Source organism: Arvicanthis niloticus, chromosome 2 (genome assembly GCF_011762505.2).
Source record: "Arvicanthis niloticus isolate mArvNil1 chromosome 2, mArvNil1.pat.X, whole genome shotgun sequence".
Lineage (NCBI taxonomy): Eukaryota > Metazoa > Chordata > Mammalia > Rodentia > Muridae > Arvicanthis > Arvicanthis niloticus.
This window is the reverse complement of record NC_047659.1, coordinates 79,330,928-79,357,116: the sequence shown is the minus strand read 5'-3', so window position 1 is coordinate 79,357,116 and position 26,189 is coordinate 79,330,928. Positions and strand designations below refer to the sequence as shown.

Here is a 26,189-nt window from a genome sequence, read left to right as displayed (position 1 = left end):
GTTTCCAAGGGTTTGGGTTCCTAACCAGCCAATGGGCTATGCCTACAGAAGAGTACCCTATTTGGAAAGACACTTCACAGTACACTTTCCCTTTGATTCTCCATCTTCCTCACTAGTGCTCCACTCCAGAATCTTTGGTCCCTGGTCCCTCCTACCACAGTCTTCTCCCCATGACTTAACATACTAGGCCTTGCCACACATTCCTTCCTTGTGAAATATTATTTGATTTGCCTAGCATAGGCCTTACATCTTGCTGTCTCTATCTGATCCATGAAATGTCTGCAGGCTGCTAAGCCCCTTGAGCTAAAGTCACCTTTGAAGCAGCTGGCCCTCTCTCCTCTCTCCCCTTTCCTCTTGATCTTGCCCGAATTTTTATAAAATTCTCCTGAAATTGTTCAGTTTATATGCACGGAAGCTCTTTCCTCCTGGGGCTTTGACTGGTAGCATTTACAGAAATGCACTGAGCTTTTCCCACTTGTCATTTTCTTCCCTGGGCTTGTACTCTCCTCAAAAGTGCAGACTAGATTGTTTTATCTTTTTGTTCAGCATTTCAACAAATATTGACATTCTTCTCCACTATGTCAGAAATGGCACTGAAACCCTAGGAATCAAATGTCAAGTGCAAAAACCTGGGTCTCTATACCATTTACTGTCCATTGAAAGCCATTAAAAGATTTTTTTCAGAGGTATTGTTAAAATTGGAGGCATAGAAAGTGTTTTTAAATGTACCTATAAAATTATGAAAGATGAAAAGATAAGGCACTCATGAGATCACACCCTTCCCCGAAGATTTATATGCAGGTAGCAGTTGATGGAGGAGGTAGAAATATTTTCTTCAATGGTATAGACAGAGGGAAAGTACATATGTTCCAGTAACCAATCTCCCATCATGCTTCCTTTACAATCCTAATGAAGCTCACTGGGTCACATACAGCAAAACAAAAGCCATAAAATTAGTGGGAAGACTAGTCATGAAGAAAAATGAACAAAAGAGGAAGATGGGACTAAATATGACCTAAATACATTATAAACATGTATGAAAATATAATAAATGTATTCTAAATAGATGATAGTAAAATTATTATTTTAAAAGTTATAAAGAGTACTGTAACTGTGTTTGATGTTAGGGGATATATTCACACACCAAATTCATAAATGTATGTAATTCTATAGTAGTTATAAGGCTTTGAAATTAAGGAATAAATTTTTCCAGAGATGACATCCTTAGACATATCTTTGAAAAAAATCTAAGTCAGGATGTTACAGAGATACCAGCTCATCCATGTTTAATGCTGCACTATCAACAGTAGTCAAGTTATGAGATTAGCCTAGATATCAAACAACGCATAAAGAAAGTTTGGTGCATGTGGTGGTTTGAATAAGAATGTCCCCCAAAGTTTCATATGATTGAATAATTGGTCGACAATTAGTGGAGCTGTTTGAGATGGATTAGGCGGTGTGACCTTGTTTAAGGAAGTATGTCACTGGGGTAAATGGGGCTTTAAGATTTCAAAAGATTTGCTTCATTCTGCTCTCTGTCTCTATGTGTCTCTGTCTGTGTCTCTGTGTCTAAGTCTCCTCTCTCTCTGTGTGTGTGTGTGTGTGTGTGTGTGTGTGTCTGTCTGTCTGTCTGTCTTTCTGTCTGTCTGTCTCTGTCTATCTTCTGATTGTGAATGAAAGCATGAGCTCTCATCCATACCTACCTACCTGCTGCTATGTACTCTGCAAGATGGTCATAGACTCACCTTCTGAAAATATAAGCTTCAAATAAACGCTTTCTTGGTCTTGGTCACAGTGTTTTATCACACCAATAGCAAAGTAACTTAAGCAGTACATATCATATATACAATGGACCTTTATTCAGCCATAAGGAATGAAATTGTCATTCAAAAAATATGGATATAGATACTGAAGCAGTGACTGCAGAGCCTACATGGGTCTACACCAGGTTCTCTGCATATATACTAAAGCTTCTCAGGACATTTAATACTTTTATGGGACTGCTTAACATGTGAATGAGTGGGTCTCTGATTCCTGTGCCTTCTTTTAGAGGTTTTTTTTTGTTGTTGTTGTTGTTTTGGTTTTGGTTTTTCGAGACAGGGTTTCTCTGTGTAGCCCTGGCTGTCCTGGAACTCACTCTGTAGACCAGGCTGGCCTTGAACTCAGAAATCTGCCTGCCTCTGCCCAGCTGGTTTTTTTTTTTTTTTTCTATTGCTTGACTTGTTCCACTTTGATATAATAGGTTTTGTTTTATCTTATTATATTTTATTTTGTGATTTTTTTGTTATATCTTAGAAGTCTGTTGTTTTTATAGTGAGGGAAAAAAAAGTAAGTAGATCCAAGTGGAAGAGGAGTTGATGGGGGCAGCTGGAAGGAGCAGAAGGAAGGGAAACTATTCAGATTATATGGTCTGAGAAAAGAATCTGTTTAATAAAAAGGGAAAATAAATGCATTTCAAATGCAAAAGAAGGAGGGGATGAAGGAGGAAGAAGAGGTAGGAGGAAGAAGAAAGAAAATGGGTGAAACTGCTCATCATTATGCCAAGCAAAACACAGAAGATTCAAAATTATAAACATTGCACGATTTTTTTTTTCCTCCTATGGGTTATCTAGAGTGTGTGAAAGGAACCACCAGGAGATGGCAGGAGAGAGAGTAGTGGGAGGCTGACTGGACAAAGCATGGAATACATGCATGGAAATGCCAAAATGAAGCCAACTCTTATGTGGGTAAAACAAAAGAAATTGAAACTAAAGAAACTTTTGGAATAGACTCTTTAAGTATACAAGTCTAGGCTTTAAAATTAAGTAACTTTGTGGAGGCAAAGAAATATTTATTAATACTAACTTAATCATGAAATATTTGATGACATATATATTAATTTGGATTTTCTCTATTTTTATTTTAATTATGTATTAATTTGGATTTCCTTTTAACTTCAATGTTTTTAAGGAACATCAATAAACGTATTCACCAATGTTGTCTTCTCCTCTGGGCAAACAGGAAATTGAACATCTTGGTCTCAACACTTGAGAGAAAAAAAAAAGCCATCCAATTAGTTCTGCTCAATAAAATATGGGAGGTGAGGCAGTGACAGCCATACCATTCTCTAGCTATCTTGTCCTTCCCTGGCAATAAGGAAGATTCTTTTCCAGACACTTCATTCAAAACAGTAGAGATTTTTTAGCATGGGTTTCTTGGGCAACTTTCAAGCACAGAACTTCAGTCTCTCCATTACCTGCAGTGGACATGTGATGTAAGCCAGTCATAGAGACTGTGGTAATAAACCAGTGAGATCAGGAAATTATGTTAATGTGGCACAGCCTAATCACTAACAGGGCCTTGTTGCTTTGTTGTACATAATTTGATGCTGTCTTTCTTTTGCAGATCTTCAGTGTTCTCTGGGGTTTTTTAAAAAGTCTCCTGGATATCAATAGGCATCTAATGCATAAAACAAGCATTGGACACAGAAGTTAAAGTAAGAAGTTCAAATGAAGTTTTAAAAAGGGGAAGAACTCAGTGACTAGGTATTGGGCTTGTGCTATATAGAAAGAGAATGAAGTCAATCCCTCAGAGCCATTTCGACTGTGTGAAGTGTACTAGATGCTGGAAGAGGCTGAGTTCTTAGAAGGAACAAGAGGAATGGACACTGCCTAGACACATTATGTGTGTTTCATTACAGTAACTTCAAAGTTATAATGAGCTGCTTTCACCAATGACAACAAATAAAACCAAGATAAGATATTTCTAATACTAAATAAAAGAGAACTTATCTAGAAAAACACTGAACTATGTTGAATCCCCAAACTGTTATGAGAGCTAAGAAGGATGGACTCCCACAAGGAAAGGGAGGCTAATCCATTAGAGAGAGGAAGAAACACTTTTCTTCAAGCAAGATATGAGAAAGCGAAGGAATTTCTCTGAGATATGATGGTAACTAGTCAAAAGCAAGGAACAGAAGGCTAAATAAATAAATAAACAAATAAATGCTCTCGGAGATTCTGGCCTTGAAAGCTTCTCTCTCCAGATCAGTTAGTAATCTGTAATTAAAGCAGAACCTTATAAAATGCTCACCAGGAAGCCTAAGTCAGGGGCTCAGTCTCTGTTGTCACTGACAATTATAATTTTTATATTTTGTCTTTGCTTTTGTTCTTATTATGCCTATACTTTTTAAAATACAGATTTCTATATAAGTAATGCAGTAATTATTTCATTAAGTGGTATTATCAAAGTCAACTTTATCTTGTCTGACATAATTTATGAATTTTTAACCCTACAATTTGATAAATGTTCCTGGCTTATTTCCTATTGTTGTTTGCTTTTGTTTGGGAAACAAGCTCTCACATAGCCCACGTTGGCCTTGAACTCACTATATAGTCAAGGGTGACTCTGAACTTCTACACCTCCTGTCCCCATGCCTTGCTGGGACTGCAGGTCTGAGCCATCACACCTAGTTTTCTGTAGTTCTGGGGACCAAACCCTGGGCCTCCTGCATTTTAAGCTTGTGCAGCAATATTTTTTTTTTTTTTTTGAGAGGAAACATTCCATTCTGAAAGAAGATTCTGAGACTTGGTAAGTATTTTTTTTTTAATTGCTTGAGAATTTCATGCATGCATGTAATCTATTTTGAACAAATCCAAACCCCTTTAATCTCTTCCAGCTCCTCCCCTAGCCTGCCCACCACCTTCTCCTATGTCCTATTTAAAGCCAAGCACCCCAAGTTGCTGTTTTCTACATTCTGACTAGTTGTAGTTCTCTGTATTAATCACCGTCTACTGTAAAAATAAAAAGGAGACTTTTTAATGGACGTTGAGAGGTGTAGTACTCTATGTGTACAAAGATATAAACTTACTGGGGAAAGAATTGTTATGTTCATTTAGTAGAATAATAGCACTGGGATGTCCCTTAGGACCTGTGACCTAGCCAACCATGAATTTCTGGCCCAGTTAAGAGTATTGAGCACGCCGGGCAGTGGTGGTGCACGCCTTTAATCCCAGCACTTGGCAGGCAGAGGCAGGCAGATTTCTCTGAGCTCAAGGCCAGCCTGGTCTACAGAATGAGTTCTAGAACAGCCAGGGCTATACAGAGAAACCCTGTCTCAAAAAACCTCAAAAACAAAAAAAAAAAAAAAAAACAAAACAAAAAAAGTGTCTTAAATTCAAACAGAAAGTGCTTCATATTTCCATTATATTGATCAACCATTGTACCTTGTACCAGTGGACATATTTTGCCAGCCTAGTCAGGCTAATTATTGTTGTAGCTAGGTTTGTTTCTCTGACACTAAAGATCAAATGCTAGGCATTTGCAACTATAACCCCTTGAGCTATAACCCCAAACTAACAAGATATGTTTTGAAGGTATAAAGTTTTATCTAGCAACAATATCAAGATAAAAAGCCTTTGGTATACTCAACAAAAAGAGATACCACACGTTCCCCTGATAGACATTTGTTTTACAGTGTGGCCTTAAGAAAACTTGTAATTCTCAAATCCATGTGAGGACTCTAATCTGGCTGCACCCAAAAGAATAATCCCATAGCTCTTCCTTCTCATCAGTGTGGTGATAAATATGAAAGCCTTTTATTCTGACCTAAAACATTGCTACAGATTTCGAGAAATGAATAAGCATCCTAGCTGGGCAGTGGTGGCGCACGCCTTTAATCCCAGCACTTGGGAGGCAGAGGCAGGTGGATTTCTGAGTTCGAGGCCAGCCTGGTCTACAGAGTGAGTTCCAGGACAGCCAAGGCTATACAGAGAAACCCTGTCTCGAAAAACAACAAAAAAAAAAAAACAACAACAACAAAAAAAAAAAATCCTATTCTGCTTCTGATGAAGTAACAGCAACTGGACCAGAAATCCAATCAAAAGTAGAGAGAAAATTGGAAAAAACATGAAGAAAATGGTCTCAGAAAGATAGGGTTCTCTAGGGTCACAGAGCTTATGGGTGGTCTCTGTATAGTAAGGGAATGTGTTGATGACTTATAGTCTGTAGTCTAACTCCCCAACAATGGTCAGCAGCAGCTGTGAATGGAAGTCCAAGGATCTAGCAGTCGCTAAGTCCCACAAGGCAAGCAGGCGAAGAACAGTCTTCCTTCTTCCAATGTCCTTATGTAGGTCTCCAGCAGAAGGTATGGCCCAGATTAAAGGTGTGTACCAACACACTGGGATCTGGGACTTGTCTTAGTCTCCTGGGATTAAAGGCGTGTACTATCTTGCCTGGGCCTAAATTTTTCATAGCTACTATGCCTCAAGATCAGGATCATAGGTGAGTCTTTCAATTCTGGATTGTAGTTCATTCCAGATGTAGTCAAGTTGAAAACCAGGAATAGCCACCACAATTCACCCCTTGTCAACCTGACACAAATAATATCTCAGGTCAACATGAAACAATAACAAGGTCATGATACCTAACATGATAAAACTATTTCTCGTACAATTGCAAACACATTTGTAAATTTACAATGGAGCAATGTCCCTTGGGAACATTCTTTGAGTATCTCTACTTAAATATCAATTGATGTTAAAGAAATTGGAAGAAAGACAAATGTATTCTTAACAAAATAAAACAGAAGCATTCATATTACTTTTTAGTCCTCGCTTCTGTAACTGGTTACATGGCCTTAGCTGGTATTTATAATTACCTTCTTCTACCACCCATTCTGTATTTCCTCTGTCCTGGTTACAGACCAGGTTCCTTTATGTTTACCCCAATTTCTGCTCCAATATTCTATGCATATCCTAATTGTCTCTGCCACCCTAACTGGTAAGAAAGAAGATCTCAGAGACTTAAGTAAACCACGTAGTGGCAAAATGTCCTTAATCCAGCACTCATGAGGTAGAGGCCTGTGAGTCTGAGGCCAGTGTAGTCTATAGAGTGAGCTCCAGGCCAATTAGAGTTGTATAGTGAGACCCTGTCACAAAAAATAATAATAATAATAATAATAATTTTAAGAAGGAGAGAAATGGAAGAAAAAAATAAGAAAAATGAGCAATAAATCCTGAATGAAGAATAGATTATTGCATACATGAGTTCTACAGAACAAGAAAGCATATCATAAATAATAAGTAAATTTGCCAAGAGTGTAATATATAAATTCTACATCTAATATATGAATCCTACACCCAAATAAATATATTTCTCTGTGGTAGCAACATAATTTAAAAAATAATTTGGCAAAATGAATAGCTCTCAAAAGCATCAAGAGAGCGTGAATCATTCAGGCGACAGTACAAGCAAGCATGAAACACAGCAACGAGGAATGAAAGCGGCCGTGCTTATTATTAGACATTCATAAGACAGAGACTCTCTGTGTATCTATAGACTCAAAGAAATGTTGATCAAAGTTCCAGCAAGACTTTGATGTAACTGACAATTTAGGACTCAAAGTTATGAAACTAGACAGAAAACAATTTAAATTTTAAAAAAAACTAAGAATAACAATTTTTGCAGCACGTACAGAGGTGATTGCTGTCCAGACTCATTCTGAAGCTACATTAATAATGACAGTCTCTTACATACAGACCACTGGGACAAAATAAAGAAGACGGAGATAGACTCACACATACATGAAGATACCACTTTTTTCTTTAAAGTTGATTCAGCACAACACAGTCTCCGACTTCACTGCAGTGGCTGACCTAATCCACAACCGTAGCTGCCTCTAAAGTGGAAGCCGATCACTAAACCAGCCCCAACCACATCTTTCTTGTCAGCACCACAGGAACAACTCTCTTCCTGGAGGTGTCCATCTTCCTCCTCTGTGAGCCTTGCAGATAGATCACTCTCCCTCTGGAACTTTGGGACAAGGCCTGCCAGTCTCATGATGCCTGCAATGTAGGGGCCGGCACAATCCCTGGAGGTAGGTTAGGGTGATGTCGGAGATACTGGATGTCCTTGTTACCAAGGTACCAATAGAAATGTCTCCAGGCAAATGGCTCCTTCATGTATGCTCGGGACTTCAAAGATTCCATGGCCTTTATTACATGAAGATTAGGCACCTTCTTGTCTGCCTGCTCAGAGTGTTTGGGCATATGGACAACTTTCTTGTCAACCATCACTGCTTCCTTAAAAATGAGTTCACAGATAGCAATCCAGTTCTTCTTAGGCATCAATATTGCAATGGCTTCAGGGTCAGAGGCAGAGGTTGGAGGCTATCTCATTGCTTCAAACAAAGCTGAGAAGATGAACTGGGGAAAGGTTAATCTTTTCAACAAATAACATTGTAACAATTGAAGATTCGCAAACAAAAACAAATAACCTGGTATACATGGGATCAACTACAAAAACAAGTTAACGGGCACCTGTCATCAAAAGGACTTACACATAAGTACTCCTGAAGTTTTACTTATAGCAGACAAAACCAGGAAATGAATTGAATGTCCATCAGCAAGTGAGTGGATTGGCAAATTTTAGGATTTCCATATCATGCCACATTACTAAATTGAAAAAATGTAATGCAGTATTGATATATATGACTTATTTGAATTTCAGAACCATTATGAAAACTGCTAAAAAAAAAAAAAAGCCACACTGAATTATCCCATTCATAAGAAATGTGAATGCATGTAAACTTAATGAATAATAATAAATATTCCATCACATTTCAAACTGGGTGAGAGTCTGCCTGAAAAAAAACCTCCAAGAAATTGTGTCAGGTGCAGAGATGTTTTATATTCCAACCAGGAGAATCAATACATCTGTGGAAGTTCATTGAGCTTTAAAAAAATGTGAAATTTACTACATGTAAATTATACCTCCACAAAGCAGGCTGTTAAAGATTTTCTAAGACATATCTTTAAAGAAACTTCTGAATCATACTCTCTAAGACTCAAGGCTTGACAATAAATTTAAACATTATTAAAACCAGAAATTTAAAATGGTTCTTGACAAGGCAAGGGCTATAGAATTTCCAGTGTGGATCAAGATTAGAAAATGCAACCCTTTCTTCTGAGAATATGCTTTCTCATTTTTGAGTTCTGAATTGGTTTATTCCCTGAGGTCCAAAAGGAATATGTCCTCTATCCTCAACTTCTGTGATTCTTTTGTTTCTATTCCCCCCCCCCTTTTTCCACTCCACCTCAACGAACACTAACATTTCCCAATAAACACCAGAATAGATGCCAGTCTAAGAATTTTAACTCTTGCATTATATTTATATAGCTAATAAAATGGTTTCTTATGTGTGTTTGCATCTTTTTTATTTTTATTTTCTCCAATTTGTCACAATTATATATAGTTCTTTGTTGTTGCTGCTGCTGTTGTTGTTGTTGTTTGTACCCTGATTATCTGCTCCTTAAGGTATAGTCGCTCTATCTTTTAGTATAATGAGGACTACCTAAGTTTCCCCTTCACTTCAACACTGGCGACTGTCCTTTGGGAGACACATAAATGGCATTCTCTGTGTACTACTGGAAATAGAATTGGCTCATTCAGAGCAGTTGTAATTGTATTATTTGTTTAATTTTAAGAAATATTGCACCAATTTCTATTCCCACAAGCAGTCCACCATGTATTTTAAATTTAACTTTATTAAAATCTATTCTAACAACATTAAAATAAAATTTTTGTCTGGTTTCTAGATATTCCACTCTCACCAGAAAAGAAATAAAGAACAATTCATCTTCATCACCCCTGGAGGCGGTCATAACAGCCTCTTTAGGAGCTCTAAAGAACAAACTAATGTAGTGGTTTTCAGAGCTGTGAGGAGCTGCCTGGCAGAAACCCACTGTCTGTGATGACTGCTCCTAAGTACAGCCTCATGCTTCACAACCTAGATTCATTCAGAAGGTTACGACTTGTGTATTACCCTTGAATACTTTCTCTACCTAAACCACCTGTGAAGTCAAGGACATCACAATAGAATAAAGTCCCAGAATCATAAGTGTTCCTTAGCTTAAACTTATGATGGTATTGATTTATATACAGAGCAATTAATCTTAAATACACTGTATCACTGCATATAGCAGTGAGTTCAATGAATGGAAACAACATTATAAAAAAATAAATGTGTGGTTATTAAAAATGGGTGCAGTGTTTGTGTATATGTACTAGTTGCATACCTGTTGGGGGCCCACTTTTAGCGGAAAGCGGCTATCAGCTTTGCAGCCATCTTGAGCCATATACCCTGACATGTGACTTGGATTACAATAGCCTACAACAGCTGAGCACACTCCGATAATCTTGGTTTAGATACCTGGAGATTAAAGGTGCGTGAGATTAAAGGTGTGTGATATTAAAGGTGTGTGACTTAAGAGTATGACTTAGAAGTATAGAGATCAGAGTTAGAGACAAGACCTAAGGGCATGATTAAAGGTGTGACCAAAAGGCGTGGCTTAGAAGTGAGACATATAAAAGGCAGAGACAGAACAGATCAGAATCAGACACATCAGACATTAGGGAGACACAGAAGAGAGAAAAAGACACTTCAGAGAGTACAACTTGGAGTACAACTTGGAGTAGGAATTAGGCATTAGGTAGCAGGCACTTGAAAGAGAACTTGGAAGAAGTAACTTGGAACTTGGAGGCACTAGGGACTAGGAACTAGGGACTAGGAACTTAGGACTTGGACTAAAAAGAGAGACTGAAGAATAAACGGGACTGAAATGCACTCTGTCTGGTCTCCATTCTTCGAGTCTGGAGTCTGTCCTCACTCTCTCTCTCTCTTGCTGAACCCCAACCCTTGGACCAGAACTGCAACTTGAGCCGAAATACAGTGGCCGCCCAAACTCGGGGCAGCCCGGGCCTCAACATTTTGCTTGAGCTCGGGTCCCAACACATACCAAAATATAAGTTATCTGGGTACAGGTATATTTAAAGTCACAGACATCTATAACACCAAGGAAAAGAGGGAGGAAGAAACAAGACTTTGTTTCTATTGCTGGAATAAAATATTCTGACAAAAGCAACTTAGGGGAGAAAGGTTTTACTTTGGCTCACCATTCCAAGTTACAGTTGGTGAAGATACCAAGGCATCAGGAACTTGAAACAGTAATCACATCATATCCATAGTCAAGAGCAGAGAGCAATGCACTCAAGCAAATGAAGCAAGAAAGTTCCTGCCTTTGCTAATTTATCAAATGTGTGCCTGTTTCTTCCAAAGTCATTCCTAATATTTAAAGTACATATTTTTTTTAAAAAAAATTATAGAATGAATAAATAAATGAAGTAGCTGATTATTTAGATTTGATTAGAGAAATTAATATTTGTGAAAATTTGTATTCATTACATCAAAAGATAAAAACATATCTATGTTTGACTTTTTCCCTTAGGAGACATAAACAAACATCAACACCCCCCCCCCAAGACTGAGCACTGAGAACAGACCAAAGTAACAATTTCACCCGGGTCTGGCTTGGGGAGCTAGTTAAATTATTAGGTTATTTATAAAAGTATGGGCAAGGAAATAATTTACAGAAGCATAGGTGACCTCAAATAATTATATCATCAAATATTTCCACTCTAGTATAAATGAGGGCTTCCCTCTTTCTTCACAAATAGAGCCCCCTTTTACTTAACTTCCCACCCTCCCACACTGTACCTACCACCTCTCCAGACAATATGTTACCAGGACAAATTTAAAGAAAGTGTTCAGCTTTCTGCCGCAGTGCACTCTGGATATAGTGGTTCTGATTCAGGGCTGCTAACTGGAGCTCTGGAGTTTGAGATGAACTGGTACAACTTTCAGAACAATTGTTTTGTGTGTTTTGTTTTCTTTTGTTTTGTTTTTCTAAAATACCAGTGAAATTACCTGATCTCTCCTGGGTCATTCATACCTGCTGAACTCAGCTGGGTCCAAGACCTTTCTCCCATTTCCTCTGAATCCTGATACCACCAATGTACAACAACCTATTGGGGATCAGGAGAGTCCCATCTGGAGCTGAAACAGGGACTCTCTGGGACAACAGGAAGAGGGTGAAAACTTCCCTGCAAGGGACATCAGTATCATACCTCTCCTGAGGATTGTCTGGTTCTTCCTCCTTTACCTTCCATCAGAGCGATCTCCCTGACAGTCAGACCCCAACAACTCTCTGGGCATTGGCAAAAACTCGCCTCTCTAAATCTTTCTGATACAACAACCAGCCACAAAGTCCTTAGGGTGGTTGCTGGCTTTCTTGAACTTGCGGGCAGGCCTTGAGATCTGGAACTCCTGCAGTCTCGTTTCCCTTTGACAAAAATCTCCCAGAAGGAAGCAGTTTCCTTCTTGAAGGAGGTCCTTTGATTAGCCCCTTAAATGATCTCCAGCGGTCCCTGTGATGCTGAGATCTGGACTCGGTGGCGAGAAATCCAAGAAGAGACAACTCCCCCTTCATTCCTCCCCATCATTGTGGCCATTCAGCAATGCTTGGGTTACTCTGAGAAGGAAATTAAGGATGAACCTAAACCCCTTACTCACAACGAAGACTCTGAGGAGAAAAGCCCCGAAGACCTCCCTGTGGCAGACCTTGCTGCTCTTGAACCAGCAATCGAATACATGAAACAGAAAATAACCCCGACTCCCCACACACTCACCTCTCCTAATCCACCACTGCTGCCTTAAGTCCCTCCTGCCTCGCCCTCTAAGGACACTCATAAAACTCTTGATGGTTCCAAGCCTTCTCCCTCCCTACAAACTGCCACCCAACAATTATGCAAGATTGGAGACTCCTTCAAACTTGCCCACAACGGAAATAACGCCTTGGCTTTCCCTGTTAACGTTCAATCTACTCGATCTCAGCCCCTAGACTGGTATCCCTACCCAGCCAACGAATTATAAGAGCTTAGACAAGCAGTGCTAGAGGGTGGTATTCATGCTCCTTGAACCAAATCCATTCCCCTGAGCCTTCCTGCTGCCCTTAATATACCACAGGACTGGCGTGACATTTATGGGTCCTCCTTGCCTAGCCTCCTGTTCCTTCAACGGGAAGCTTTTTATGAAGATGAATGTCTGCAAGAGATCAGGGAAAATCAAAACCAAAACCAAAACCAACAAAAGATCCCTGGGGCTTCAATGAGCTTTGGGGCCAATATAACTTCTCCACAGTACAACAGGCTACTCAACCTCCAGGGTACTCTGATCAAGTATGTCTTTGTGCCCTTCGGGCCTAGGAGCACATAACCCCTGATTCTGCATCCCAAGATGGGGATTCCTTGCTTCTCCTCCTCTGGAAAAGGTTTGAGGAGACTCTCTCTGACTTTGTTCTTGGAACAAAAATGAGCCTAGAAATCAAAATTCCGGATCCTATGGGTAGAAAGGTCCTCCTTAAAAGAATAATTTGGAAAGGTATGAATTCAGAATACCAGCTGGCATGTCAGGGTTTAGAAAATGAACATCATGAACAATGGGGAGTTCCTACTGAAGATACTGAGACGGCTTCCTATAAAGCTGCCTCCCTTGCCAAGACCTTCACAGAGGCTCTTAAAATAGAAGTAAAATGTTTTAAAGGTAAAAGGGAGGGACACTTGAAGAGTAAATGTCCCAACTCTGCTGCATCTAAGGGCTTGGAAGCTGTACTTCCTAAACGCATCTGTCCTCGATACCTTAAAGGATTCCATCGGAAAAAGCACTGTTAGTCTAAATACAATAAAGATGGCAAGCCCTTTTTGCCTTTAAACTCCAAAGGGACCAACCCTCAGCCTAAACAATAAGAGGGAAAACCCATAATATCTTGTGATCATTAATATTTTTGAAGGTGCACACCCCCAAGCCCAATATAAAAATTGTAGGAGAACCATTTAAATGCCTAACTGACACCAGAACAGATGAGACTCTGATCCAAGGTCCCATAGCATTGGGACTAATCCCCGGGCCACAACTAATGGGCATAGATGGCTCCTATACCACAAAGAGGCCTTCAAATGAGAGGATCCAGATGGTGCCATTGGCCTTATCAGACTTATCTTGGACATGGCCATCAACCTGTTGGGAAGAGATATCTTAGAAGCCCTAAATGTGGTCCTCTCAAATAACATGGAAAGTGAGTGCATCCAGATAGAGGACAATGACAAACACCCTCCCAGGAGTCATCCCCACTTCTAAAGCCACTCTTTAGGTATGATATTCCCTGCCTCAATACTCTTCGCCTTGACTGGGTCTCAGACGAGCCTGTCTGAGTTGAACAGTGGCCTTTATCCAGGGAGAAATTAGAAGAAGTTCTTACTCATTTCACACTCCAACATATCTGCCATTCCTGTATCTCCTGGAATACTCCCATACTTGCAATTAAAAATAATTCTAGGCAATGGCAATTATTATAAGACATGCAGGCTATCAACAAGACCACTCAGATCTAGGGATCCCCTCAGTGGGACCTTCTCTTGTCTTTGTAACCCTGGCCAATACTCCATTATTGGCCATAGATATTAAGGATTGTTTTTTTCTCTATTCCTCTATACCCCAAAGATTTTCAATGTTTTGTCTTTTCAAAAGTCTCCCAAATGAACAACTCTGGGCTAGCCTCTTTTTTCTTTTCTTTTTTCTTTCTTTCTTTCTTTCTTTCTTTTTTTTGGGTTTTTTTTTTTTTTTTTTTTTTTTTTGTTTTTAAAAACAGTGTTTCTCTGTGTAGTCCTGGCTGTCCTGGAACTCACTCTGTAGACCAGGCTGGCCTCCAACTCAGAAATCCACCTGCCTCTGCCTCCCAAGTGCTGGGATTAAAGGCCTATGCCATCACTGCCCCTGGGCTAGCCTCTTAATTTGAATGGAGACTTAATCCCCCAAGGGATAACCAATATCCCTGTTATATAGCAGGAAGTGGTTGCTGCCACCCTGAAACTATATTTAGAAAAAGAGATATACATTATTATTATTATTATTATTATTATTATTATTATTATTATTATTATATGGATGATATCTTGACCTTGGGAGATCAAAAAACTTCACCCCATGACCTCAAAAATTTACTGGTCTCCTCTCTAACAAAATAGAATTCAAAATAGCCCTGAATAAGATGCAACTCATCGCCTCTGTGGGTCAAGTGGAACCATGTCACCAAACAAAAACTGGGAAGGTTGAACAGATTCAGAAATCCCAGTAATTCTCATATTGAGAATGATAGGCATTTCAGCTACTTCCGATTCCAGTTACTGTCCTGAAGCATGTGACCACAACACCCCACGTGAGTATTTTGACAACTGGTCACATAGCACAGAGCACCAGGGAGTTCTCCATGCTAATGAGGTGTCTAGATGGGCCCTGAGGGCTTAGACAATACACTTCCCTTCCTGGGTATTCCTTCCTGCAAAAAATATTTACTCTCCGGTCCACCCTGAGTAAGTGGTATGCATCCATTTTCCACTACCAATGAACAGTTTCGACAAGTAAAAATAATAATAATGATGATAATGACAATAATAATAATGAAGGTGTTCAGGCATAGCCAGTGGTTACAATCTTGAGTGAGAGTGTTATTATAGCTTTTACTGACTCAGCCTTTCTTCAGAGGAATGTCAACATGCTTGATCTTGTTGAGGGTGCCTGGCAACTGAGTACAGCTGCTCTGATTAAGATGTTGTTGATCACTATGCTCCAAAAGCAGAGTTCCATCCTCCTTAAAATAAGCAGTGCCATCTTTCTTTATTAGAATCCTGGAGCACAGGGCAGGAGAGATGGTTCAGCAGTTAAAAGCACCAGCTTCTCTTCCAGAGGACACAGGTTCAATTCCCAGCACCCACATGACTATGTCTATAACTATAGTCCCAGGGGATCCATCACCTTCATGCAGACATACATGCACAAAAACCACCAGTGCAAACAAAATGAAAATAAATAAATTATTTTGAAAGATCTTTCTAAAAAGAATCTCGGAGCACAGGGGTTTCTGACTTTTTTATGACAGCATGGGTCTATCTTCATCTCTCAGGCACACATAACTTTCCCCCATAAAAATGCCACTGTGTTATGTGCTAAAAATGACTTTTTGTATAAGAGAAAACTGTATCTTTGCCTTAAAGGTGTTCCACTTAAGACCATAAGAATTACTGCTGTTGACTGAAGATGGCTTCTCTGGCATGAGTGTCCTAAGGCAGGAAAATTGATCCAAACTCAACAGGGGTTTGGGAAAGAAAGAAAGTGGGGGGTGATAAAAAAAAAAAAAAAAACTGAAGCCTGTAGACCAAACAGAAAGCATCTATGTGATAGGTGCTGTTTGAGCTAGCGATAAACCAATAACAAAAGAATGCTCTGTGTTCTTAGTTTTCAGAAGATTTTATGTATTTGTAATAAGTTATTTAGACTTTTTTCTTGAGATATATGAATTCATATTTCCCAGTGTTTCTAGACTGAATTATCATCTGAGAAAAACTTCTGAGTTCTAATTCCCAGTGACTCCAAGTCAACCCTCAACTGTATGAATGTCTGACTAAAGGCTTTGAAAGGTGTCTCTAGCTATAATTCACTCTCCTCGTCATTCTATTTCATAGTAGAACAAAACTTCACAACAAAGGGTCACAGAGAATGTGGTAAGTATCTGGAGGACTGTGAGAGGCTTCGGAGTAACAAGATAGCCATGGTGAGAAAGGCGGAGTCTATAGTTATAATCACAGAGCTTAGAAAAATCCACTTCTCAAGTGTTGTCTGCTTGTCATCACTGGCATCCTAGGATCTGTATGCAAGGCACAAAGTAAAGGAAAAGATTGCACCCAAGGTCTTCAGCTCAGCTAGGCATAGTACTCTAAGTTAAAAATAGCTGCTATAGATAATTAATGTTGTGACATTACTAATTTATTTAAATGAAAGGATTCTCATTTATGGTGTTCCCGTCCTTGCTCAGCCAGCTAAACTTGAGAGAACACACTGGGGGTCACTAGACTATTACTAGTACTGACAGCTTCCCTCGTGCAATAAGCATATGCCACCACAGGTATTTCTATTTGTATTTCTTTGAGGTATTACCAACAAAAGCTGCAGTGAACTATAGCAAGGGACTCTGTGCTTGATCTTCAGAGAACGTGAATGATGGTGTCTTCGGAAATTTCTGGTATATTCTCATGAGCAAGAGGAAAATGACAATCAACTAAAGTCCGTTAGACCCGGAACTGCAAGGAGATGTTAAGCTATGACTCTTAAGCCTTGAGTTTTCTATCAGCAAAAGGGAAGAAATAACACATATTTTTCAAGATTATTGTTGAAAACTAGAGGGAACATGTCTTTAAAACACAGTGCATTTGATAAGTGCTTTGTAAATGGTACCTGTTAGTATTGCCTTCAGAAGTTTGAGAAGAAAAAAAAAATCCAGCAGACAGGCTTTCTTAAGTCCCTCATCCTCAGTCATTATGACGGCATGCTGTTTTATGTCCAATTCTACTACATGACTGTCTTCTTTTCATCCATCCTAAGCAGGGCCAAACACAATTCCTTCTGGAAAGCTTGTATTTGGTACATTTGTTTCTGTTTCTCTTGTAATATTTTCCACTGGAGATACTCAAGTATGAGGCTCATGATGGAAGAGAAACCTTTTAGGTGCAACAAGAAACAAAGTATTAACACAAAACAAAACCCAGACAATTTAAATGGTTCCTCAAATGATGTAAATTAGTGTATCTAACAGAACTTTTTATACTCATGGGAATATTCCATATATTTACATTTTACTACAGTAATGACTGCACATGTCCCTAAATATATAGCCCAATATAGTAGTACTAACACAAAACTGTATATTTATAATCCAATAAAGTAGTAACTACATAGATCTATATATTTTTAACCAATACAATATGACTATATATTTCTGCCTATACCAAAATATAATAGGAAACCGAAAGTTATCAGACTGAAGAATGAAACAGCAGATTTCTATGCTGCTTAAACCTCACGTATTCAGTTATGAAGTGTTTCTTAATTATCGCCTATCTTTTATGCTCTCGTTTCCCAGCCTCTAAAGCCCCCATTATATTAGACATATACTCAACCACACAATCTATCTCCTTGTTGGTACCTTTTATTATCCTCCTAATTTTTTTCCATTTCCACATTATATTTGCTAATTTTGGTTTTTTCTAACTCTGCTTTCCAATACTGCGGTTCTTATTTTAGCTCTGACCTACCTATTCTTTGACCATCCCACTGAATTTTAATTTCAATGACTCCGTTTCGAGGAGTTCTCCTTTTTTTCATATTTAGATATTCTGCTGCATAACATCTGACTCTTGTCTGGCAGTATTTACCCCTTCAGTTGTGACCGTGAAGGGGCTAAGCATGGCTACCCCGCAGTAGCCTCTCAGGCTCTTCTACTTTCCTGAGGCCTTACATTCCAGTATCCTCTTCACTCTCTCTATGCTCTGCTTGCAAAATTGTTTTCTTCTATGATTTATACACTTAATTGCAAGCTGTGTTTGGGAGTTCCTTATTATTCTACCCTGTCGCATGTGTTGCTATATAATGTTTGCTTCTGCCAAATACCCCAGGATGTCTTGAAAGATTGGGGTCCAAACTAAAACTCAAAAAAGGATGTTCACCTAAGACTTTGCATTTGAATACTGAAAAATCTTAGATCTTTAATTTCTGAGATTATTAGCTTTCAGTTTTTAGATTTGATGTTTTGGTTTGGTTTGGTGTTTTGTTTTGTTTTTGTTTTTTTTTTTTTCTGATTCCCTTGCTAGTTAGAGACAGCAAGTCCATGATCTATCCTTCATACAGTACCACCTTTCTGCCTACAACAAGTCAAACCTTTGTCCTTTATTCCTGGGGGGCTCTCTCTCCAGTCTAACCTACTCCACCCCAGACACTGCCTCATCAGCTAGTAGGAGTAACACTTTGGCTTTAGCCTTTTGTTTTGTTCTGTTGGGGGAGGACTGTGTTTGTTTGCTTGCTTGCTTGCTTTGGCACACAGTGTGCGATGGCTAGGATTGGCTGTCATCTTACAATGATTGACGTGGAAGGGCTGACCCCACTGTAGGTGGTACCACACCGGGGCATCTTGGAATGATCTAGAATCATCTAGGAAACAATCCTCTGGGCACTGCTTTGATGATTTACTCAGACTGGGCAACCCCTGGGTGTGCCTGTAAGGGATTTTCTTGTAAAGTTAACTCAAGTAGGAAGAGCTACATGACCTGTAGGTGGCGCTGTTCCATAGGGTAGGTCCTGAACTTAAAAAAGAGAGGCAGGCTGAGCACTAGTCTTCTCTCTGTTTCTGGCTACAGGTGCAATATGAGTAGTCAACTCAAGCTCCTGTAACCATGTCCCCACCATAATGAACCGTACTCTACAACTGTAGGCCTAAGTGAGGGACCTTCCTTCCTTGAGTTGTTTTTGTCCAGCATTTTGTTCCAACAACAAGAAATGTAACTAGTGCACTGTGATTACTGCCTCATACCTTATAATTTTTGTTATTTTTTTGTCTATAATTTCTGTTTTTCTGGAAGACAGACAAGTCTTCTGTGAGATGTTCACGACCCTCAGGGAACCGTGATCTACACACACACAGTACTTCCTCCTCTTTCTGCCTCGATTTCTGAGGCTGTTCTAGTTAGCAGACTCTTGTGCCACCTCCAAGCTAGAAACTTCATTACTTTATGTTGATCACAATGAATGCAGCTACATGTTCACTGGAAGATCTTAAGTCCCAAGGAGCCAGAGAGGTAAGACAAGCTAATCACAGCACTCACTGCCTTCTGCATATTGTCTGTTTCATGATCTTTCTTTTCTAAGAGGCCACATGCTCTCTGGTTTCCCAGTGGCCCCCTTGCTGGCACATGAGCATATCTGAGAAGGCAGACTTTCTAAACCAGACCTGTGTGTACCAATCCCACCAAACATTTTAGGTAAACATGATTTTTTTTGCTAAATCCTTAGAGTCCCATAACAATGCAGCAGAAAACAGAGGCAAGATGAAAGATTGCTAGGGAAATTTTTTAATTAAGAAGACCATAGTTAATCCATAAGCAACTAAGAAATAAGTATCATTCACTTTAAAGATTATGACATCCAAGCACACATATCCACAAACGCAGACACAGGCAGTATAAAATGTGTCTATCTGCAAATATTTATTAAGCACTTAGTAAGAAATGTACTAGCTTCCAGAGATATAATTAAGAACAAAACTATTTAATTGCCTCCTTTTCCTGCTAAATTATAAATCCGAGGATAGCAGAAGCTGTATTTTGTTTATTTGTCATTGGACTGTGCACTATACTGGCACTTAATATTTAATAAACAAATAAATGCCAGATTATAATATATGCAAATTATAATATATGCAAATTATATTATATGCAAACAAATTATGATGCAAAGATAAAAGCCTAAATGAGACTGGTGGTGTATCTCATTGGTAGAAGACACACTTAACGTGGGCAAGACTTTAAGTGGAAATCTTATTACAGAGAGACAGAGAGACAGAGAGACAGAGAGACAGAGAGACAGAGTCATGCAAGGGCTTGGAGCTTGGATGAAGAATGTCGTATAAAATGGCTCCTTAATGTAACAGTTATTTAAAACACACACACACACACACACACACACACACACACACACACACACACACAGAGCTCATTATCCTTCAAGTCTGCACTTGCAGACAACTTTGTCTATGAGCAAGACCTTAGTAACCCTCTGTATTAGGCTCCTCTACTCTCTTCCCATCACTCTCTTTCGGCTTTCTTTGCCTGCTGATCCTGGGCCACATGACTACCTTTCTAAAAGTTACTCTGTCTGTGTGTGTGTGTGTGTGTGTGTGTGTGTGTGTGTGTGTGTACACAAGCATGCACATGCATATATTTGCACTGACATCCTTTGTTTGTGCAGCAATTGCTTTCCCTGCTGAGCCATACCCTCATCTCCTCTAGAAGATGCTTCATCCTGTGTACACCAAACGATCATGATTCATGGAGTTGAACTTGGCCTTTTTCTCTACCAGCTACTTATATTTGTTCAGAGGACAATCTCTATGTCACCAAAAAGACCTTACACACCTTCTGACTCTCTCAGTTTCCTTAATATTAGGTTACATAGTCACTTAACCATAAACCATAGTCTCCATTTAAAAAGTTAAGTGTTTTAGGATGAGATTGTTTCTTCAACCTTTATTCAAAGGACCTCTTTCACCTCTGTTAATGCAGAGGCCACTTGTCCTTGAAGAGCGAGTGTGGTGTGTTCTCTTCTCTTCTTTAATAACTGTTGCTTTTTTTAAAGGTCAAATTTACATCAAGTAATATTCACTACTGATTATTTTATATAGTTGACTATTTTGTGTAATTGACTTTTGGCATCTGTATGTATGAAATCAACACGATAATACAGAATGTTGATACCCTCCTATAGATCCCTCCTCTTTGCAGGCAATACCCATTGACCCCTGGCAATCATTGATCTGCTATTTATTCCTATACTTGTATCTTTTCTAAGAGGTTTTGTGGAGCTGGTCCAGAGCAGGAGTGAGGTTGAGATGTGTCCAAACCCTAAAAATCTCATCCTGAGACTGGCTGAAGTAGGCCAGCTTTCTTCCTGCTCTGAGCCTGCATGTAGTCTCTCAACCCTCACCTCTCCCACCCTTGAGGTAGACACGTAGCCTGGTGGCCAAGTTACAAGTTAAACCTCCTTTCTCCTTATAAGGACATGTCCACCAAGCACCCAGAATTCCTCTTTATGCAAATGGAGGATTCCCAGGACACTCTCAGGAGAAGGCTGTTTCTCCTGCACTCATGCCTGCTGAGATCTTACCTGCACCCACCCACCCCAGCTAAACTTCACTCCCCCAAGTCCATCCCAGTATGTAACATGCTTGGATACCTTGAGGGGAGGTGCAGACACAGAGCAGCAAGTTTGTATAAGTAAAAATCATACAGTAGACAATCTTTGCTGTATAGTTTCTTTTATGTGAAATATTGCTTTGGAGGTTAACATATGTTATTACATGTCAGTAATTTCATCTTTCCTTCCTGAGTGGAACTCTACTATGTGGACATATCATTATGGATTCATTCACCACTCAATGGATAATTCAATTTTTTTCTTATCTTATCTATTAAGAAGAAAACTTTATGGGCTATCAGATTAAACTTTCCCTCCTTGAAAGTGAAATTTCCGAGCCAAGTTTATATTAGAGAAATTTTCTGAGACTATTGCCACTTGTATATGTTCTTTGACAAAGTTTCTTTCATTTTTCTTCATAATTTTGTACAAATTTTGTTACGTTATTATTATTCAATTTATATAAATTATTGATAAAGCATAGAAATGAGCATTTGTCAGATATACATCTGTATTTTACTATAGCATGTCTTTTTTTTCCATTAGTGTCTTTGGATGAACAAAAGGTTTTTTTTTCCTCTTTGCCTCTTCAATGAGATAAAAATTTTTATGAAACAGAGCACAATGAAAACCACAATAAACAAGAACTTTCACTCTTAATGTCATGTGAAATACTCAACTGCTTAGAGTACTGACAACAGAAACAGTGTTGGACACAGGGTTTTTAAAATTCTTTTAGAAGTTCATACATGTATACAATCTATCTTGGTCATATCCACCACATATTCCCTCCCTCCAGCAACTCCCAGGTCCCCTCCAACACATCTGCTTCCCCAATTCATGAACTCCTTTTTTATTTTTATTTTTTTATAACTCACTGGGACCAATTAATGATTTTAATATACACATGAATATGAAATCATTCACTGTGTATGGTTACTTACCAATACCAAAGAAAAGGAGGAAGGACCCTTTCTCCACAGTAAATTGCCAACAGCACCTCAGCTAGGCATGGAGCAATGGGAGTGTCCCTTTCCCTACCTGCTAGAATTTTTTAACTGTCGTGACATTCTGTAGCTCTTGAGCAGGCAACTACAGCCCCTGGGAGTTCACCTATACAATAGACATGTCATGTTCAGAAGACATCATTTCACGATATGCCTCTCCATATTCCGGGTCTTACATTCTTTATGCCCCACCTTTTCTATGCTGTCCCCTGAGCCTTGAGGGAAAGGTGTTGCTATAGATGCTTGGCAGTGACCATGCAGCATCTGCAAAGACCAGTGTATGAGTGTTTTACTACCAGGACTCTACAGTGGCAAGGCCCATAGAGATCCCTGGGGTTCTACTGTGGCAAGATGGCAAGACCCATGGAAACCCTTCCCACTTAGAAGGACCTGTGGTGAATTTGGTGGTCGCTGTGCTTATTACCATACTGCGTGCTCTACAAGCTCTCCTTGCTTTTGCTATGCTATTTAAACTCATAACAATATTTAGTTTCACTTCATCAGTCATGAGCAAGGCCAGGCTCATGCAGGCTGAAATCCCTGGGGATGATTCTGTTTTTCTCAATACTCTTTCAAAGGGTAAAATCGTAACCATGTCCCTAAAGAAGCAGCTGCAGTCACACTGAGTAAACCTGTAGCAGCTGTGGAGGACAGTGGGTCGGTCCTGCTTGCATAACTGTTCTGAGGAAGCTATGTCTACTCCACAGAGACTGAAAACTTGGAAGGTATGTCTTATTAGCAGAGGCTTAAAATGGGGAAGCTGTGTCTGATCAACAGAGACTTAGAAAATGGAGAGGCTATGTTTGATTAATAGAGAATTAATGGTTCTTGGAATGGTGGTATCAGGAATTGAAAGGCACATATCAGGAAAGGCTGCTTGGTACAATGAGTGTGTCTCCGCCTGTCATTAAAAAAGTATTATGACATAGGGATGTTATTTGATGACTGGACTTATACCCACAAGTGTTTTTGTTTTTTTGTTTTTTTTTTTTTTTGAATTTATTTATTTATTTTGTGTAAGTACACTGTAGCTGTCTTCAGACACCCATATGAGGGCATCAGATCTCATTATGGATGGTTGTGAGCCACCATGTGGTTGCTGGGATTTGAACTCATGACCTCTGGAAGATCAGTCAGTGCTCTTAACCACTGAGCCATCTCACCAGCCCCCCCCCACAAGTGTTTAATATGCATCTCACTTTACATAACTGTGTAACTGCATCTGCTACCTGCTGGGGATGGGCTCATGTCTACAGGACATGCCAGGCTAGAGATTTATTTTTGGCTTGCTGAAATTGTGCTTTGTAGTACAAAACAAGGTTAGGGGGTGGTTAGCCCAGTGGGAGTGGGAAGGAGGAAGGGAAACTATTGGGGGCTTTTTGTAATAAAAGAGCTTTTACAATGCTGGTGTTATGCTTTCTTTTAATATAATAGCCAATGATGTCACTGCTCAGGCAAGCAGGATTGTGATTGTATAAATAGAGATGGCTTTGGCTCTTCTGGGCCACTTGCCTGGAAGTCAACAAGTGTTAAGTGTCTTCACTTTCTCTAACATCACACATCTGTCGTCAGGTTGAAGAACTCCACAGGAGCTGGACTCAGGCAGATGCTCCATCTATATCTTGGTACTCACAGTAAATTATTCTCATCACTTTTAATGAGTCTCTGCCATAACCACCACCTCTACATTATAGAAGCCTGTCTCTGACCAAACTTTTACTTGTAATGAGATCCACTGTCCCTTTTTATTTTTTAAGGTTAATTTTTTTTTACATTTTTTTTTTTTTTTTTTTTTTTTTTTTTTTTTTGGTTTTGTTTCCTGTTGCTATGATAAAATGCCCTAAAAATGCCAATTTGAGGAGAGAGGGGGCTGGAGGGTGTTTCAGATGCAAAACACCCTTAAGGGCTGATCTTACTCTGGGTGCTTCCCTCTCTCTTCACTGAAGACATTGCAACTGTCACAATCCTAGCTGGAAAAGAAGATGATGGCTCCTAGAGGGGTTGCAGGCAAGATCACTCAGGAGGGAGAGGGAGTCCAGAGGAGAGAGGAACCCTAAGATTCTATAATGATGGGAGCCCTTTGTTCTAATAAAATTTGCAGGTTTTTCTTCTTCTCCTTCTCCTTCTTCTTCTCCTCCTCCTCTTCCTCCTCTTCCTTCTTCTTCTCCTCCTCTTTTCTTCTTCCTCCTCTTCCTCCTCCTCCTTTTTTTCCTCCTCCTCCTTTTTCTCCCTCTTCTCCTTTTTCTTTTTGATTCCCCTCTGAGGCTGGTGCTCCTCTGATCTCTCCATAATCTATAATTCATTTCACTATGTCAGCTTCGCTTAGATCTTTAACTGGGATTTTCTGGGAACCTCAAGATCTCCATAATTGCTCTTGGCAGGTAGTAACTTCCTGCTACCTTGGCATCCCTCCGCATCTGTAACTATTATTGTATAGGACCCTCAGGATTTCTATTTTAACCCTCTGGGGGCTGCTACTTTGGCATCTCCACCCTGATCTCTAGCTGTTACTTTCTCTTGGGAACTCTTGATGGTCTTCACTACTCTCCGTCTTCAGCAGCTTCCTGCTTTAAGGTCCCCTGCCACAGACTCTGGCTGTTATTCGCTCAGTGGCTCCTTTCTCCTTCACTTTTCTGTCTAAGTTGCTCTTCTTTGCAGGATGTGTAGGTTTTTGTTCCCACCACTGAATGAATGCCACAGTACTCCTAGATGACCACCCTTCACAGGACTCACTTGGCTCACAATTCCAGGTTGCAGTCCATCATTGTTGGAGCACCAAAGCAGTAGGAACTTAAGCAGCTAGTCTCATTGCATCCACAGTCAAGTGCAGAGGAATGAACTACTGCATGAGTGTTAGTTCTCGGCTCACTTGGTCCACCCATATAAGTTAAGATCCCCTGCCTAGGAAACTGAGTGAGTCTAAGACCAACCTAGTCTACACAGTAAGTTCCTGACCAGCCAGATCTACATAGTGAGGCCCTGTCTCATAAAAGACAAAAGACATTTTGTCTTTGCTAGGTAATTCCAGATTATGTTAACTCGACAAAAGTAAGCTAATCACCTAAGGAACCAGATGGATTGATTCACAATCACAAAGAGCATCTCACACACTTCCTTACATAATCCTTATAGCTTAAATCGTAGGTCATGGTTGACATTTGTTGTTGTTGTTGTTGTTGTTGTTTTTCGAGACAGGGTTTCTCTGTGTAGTCCTGGCTGTCCTGGAACTCACTCTGTAGACCAGGCTGGCCTTGAACTCAGAAATCCGCCTGCCTCTGCCTCCCAAGTGCTAGGATTAAAGGTGTGTGCCACCACTACCCGGACATGGCTGACTTTTGATGTGAATATTTAACTGTTTTGGTATTATTTTTAACAAAGTCTGTATGTGCTGCTATAACAAAATACTAGGAACTGGTGGTTTATAAGCAAGACATAATTACTATAGCTAGAGGCGAGGGTTAAACAAATAGATTTGGTATCTAGAAAATGTCTACTTCCTGCTTTGTAGACAGCTC

The 26,189-nt window shown here is 39.6% G+C and overlaps 1 long non-coding RNA gene across 1 annotated transcript in view; it reads right to left on the bottom strand.

The window, feature by feature from the left end:
- Nucleotides 1–4,254: 4,254 nt before the first annotated feature.
- Nucleotides 4,255–26,189, bottom strand: part of LOC143441388 (uncharacterized) — a 34,961-nt gene continuing 13,026 nt past the window's right edge. The window contains exons 3-4 of the long non-coding RNA XR_013108731.1: nucleotides 17,162–17,424; nucleotides 4,255–8,183 (exon numbers count right to left, since the gene is read on the bottom strand). This is a non-coding gene — a long non-coding RNA (uncharacterized LOC143441388). The remainder of the gene's footprint in view (nucleotides 8,184–17,161; nucleotides 17,425–26,189) is intronic.